Source organism: Macaca thibetana, chromosome 7 (genome assembly GCF_024542745.1).
Source record: "Macaca thibetana thibetana isolate TM-01 chromosome 7, ASM2454274v1, whole genome shotgun sequence".
Taxonomy (NCBI): Eukaryota; Metazoa; Chordata; class Mammalia; order Primates; family Cercopithecidae; genus Macaca; species Macaca thibetana.
This window is the reverse complement of record NC_065584.1, coordinates 78,301,825-78,304,171: the sequence shown is the minus strand read 5'-3', so window position 1 is coordinate 78,304,171 and position 2,347 is coordinate 78,301,825. Positions and strand designations below refer to the sequence as shown.

The window sequence follows — 2,347 nt, the reverse complement described above, 5'->3', positions numbered from 1 at the left end:
TTTATTCAAATGCATCTTCAGGAATTTGATAAGCTCACAAGCTGCTTCTTAAAGGAAAAGATAAGCCCTGAGGGCTTTTACTCACCTCTGTACAGGAGGGAGCTCCTCTCTACAAGAAGAATTCAGTCTGACTCATGTCATAACAGCATGTGAAACTTATCTCATCTGAGACAATAAAAGCACTCAATTAGACGGCACTGATTAGGTGTGATATATGCATTTAATCATTGCCTAGAACTTATAGTTGTCTCTAGTATCACCTCCATTTTATAGAAGAGGATGCATAGGCGCTAAAGTACTGCAACTAAAAACAGGGCGAATCTTGCATTTGTTTTTTTGTTTGTTTGTTTGTTTGAGATGGAGTCTGGCTCTGTCGCCCAGGCTGGAGTGCAGTGGCCAGATCTCAGCTCACTGCAAGCTCCGCCTCCCAGGTTTACGCCATTCTCCTGCCTCAGCCTCCCCAGTAGCTGGGACTACAGGCGCCCGCCACCTCGCCCGGCTAGTTTTTTTGTATTTTTTAGTAGAGACGGGGTTTCACCGTGTTAGCCAGGATGGTCTCGATCTCCTGACCTCGTGATCCGCCCGTCTCGGCCTCCCAAAGTGCTGGGATTACAGGCTTGAGCCACCGCGCCCGGCCGCGAATCTTGCATTTGAACCTTGGCATTTTGTCTCTACAGCTGCACTTTATACTGCTACAATAAACCTTTGCAAGCTAGACATTTTTAATTCCTAAACCAGAACTTACATGCAAACCGTGTTTTATTAGTGATATAAACACATTCTCCTATCTAGTTTCCCTTCAAAAGCTCTAAGTGGTAGAAAATATAATATTTAGAGGAGTGTATGAGTAGTTTGTCCGACAGACTAAGAACTACCTCACAGCAAATTAAACCAGAAAGCTGTAAACTTGGGCCACATTCACTAAGCCTCCCACGATAATAGATTTCCTAAGTAAATGGTTTGCAAATTATTTACCAAAAAAATGACAAGTAAAAATATTGCAAATAATTTACAAGTATTAGAATTTTGATGTGATGTCCTTGATTTTTATCTAGAGTCTTTATAGGACAAACCATATAAAACTATCACTGGGTACCATCTACATATTTTGTTCAATGTCGCTTACACATAATTTTTTTCCTTTGAAAAAGTAATCCATATGTTTTACAAGATTATAGGAGTTATAAAATCCATCCTGTTTACCTTGTTACTGGCTACCAGGAATTTCTATGTGTGGGTTTAATCACAGTTAATATATTTGCTACCGTAATCATATATTTTCGACTTCAAAAAAAAACATTTTTTTTCTATATTCTAAAAGGTTTTTTGAAAAAAAACCAAAACAGCTGCTGTTGTGAGTGATACATGCAGGGCAACTTGATTGCTCTTAGTGCAGAACTGACATCAAGGAATTTTGGAAGTGTAACTTTTTGGTAGGTTGATAGCTGGTTGTTAATTAGTCCATTCTCACACTGCTATAAATACCTGAGACTGGGTAATTTATAAGAAAAGAGGTTTAATTAGCTCATGGTTCTGCAAGCTGTACAGGAAGCATAGCAGCTTCTGTTCAGCTTCTGGGAAGGTTTCAGGAACCTTACATTCAAGGCGGAAGGCAAAGGAGAAGCAGGCTCTTCTTACATGTCTGGAGCCGGAGTAAGACCAAGAGAGGGGAGACGTACTACATGCTTTTAAACAACCAGATCTCATAAGAACTCACTCACTATCGTGAGAACAGCACAAATGGGGAAATCCACTCCCATGACCCAATCACCTCCCAGCAGGCCCCAACTTCAACATTGGGGATTACAATTCAACATGAAATTTGGGCGGCGACACAGATCCAAACCATATCACTGGTGATTGTTGGTCCTGGTGCCCTTACTCATAATAAATAAATAAATAAGCTTTTTTGTGTACACATCTTTTTAAATAAGTTTTCCTCAATCCATTCGGAAAGTAAATAGATGATTTTTTTTTAAGTTTTATTAAAAAACATCTTTCTCAAAGTTAAGGTAAAAAAAACTTACATTATTTTTCTGGAGGCTAATGCCGAAGTTATTTTAAAAAACCACAAACACTACTTCAAAGAGGATCTGTAATAATAAGTTTTAAATTTAATTTACTATCATCATATACACAAAACTGGAAGGAATGGGACTAACGACCTCTAGACTTATTACTTCAGCAAACCACCTTCCACACCCTAACAAAGCAGAAAGTAGTTATGCTCCGCTTTTTGGACTTCAAGTGAACTTCTACCCCTTCAGTTTGACATCTGAGTGTCCTACAGGCTGGAGATTCTCCACAGGTCTTGTCTGTATACTAGAAATGCCTCACCCACTCTACC

At 39.2% G+C, this 2,347-nt stretch overlaps 1 non-coding gene across 1 annotated transcript; it reads left to right on the top strand.

Annotated features, from left to right (window-relative positions):
* The first annotated feature begins 1,338 nt into the window (after window positions 1-1,338).
* On the top strand, window positions 1,339-1,472 carry LOC126960427 (U11 spliceosomal RNA). The gene has a single exon (XR_007727974.1). It is a non-coding gene; the product is annotated as a U11 spliceosomal RNA (small nuclear RNA).
* Window positions 1,473-2,347: the final 875 nt, after the last annotated feature.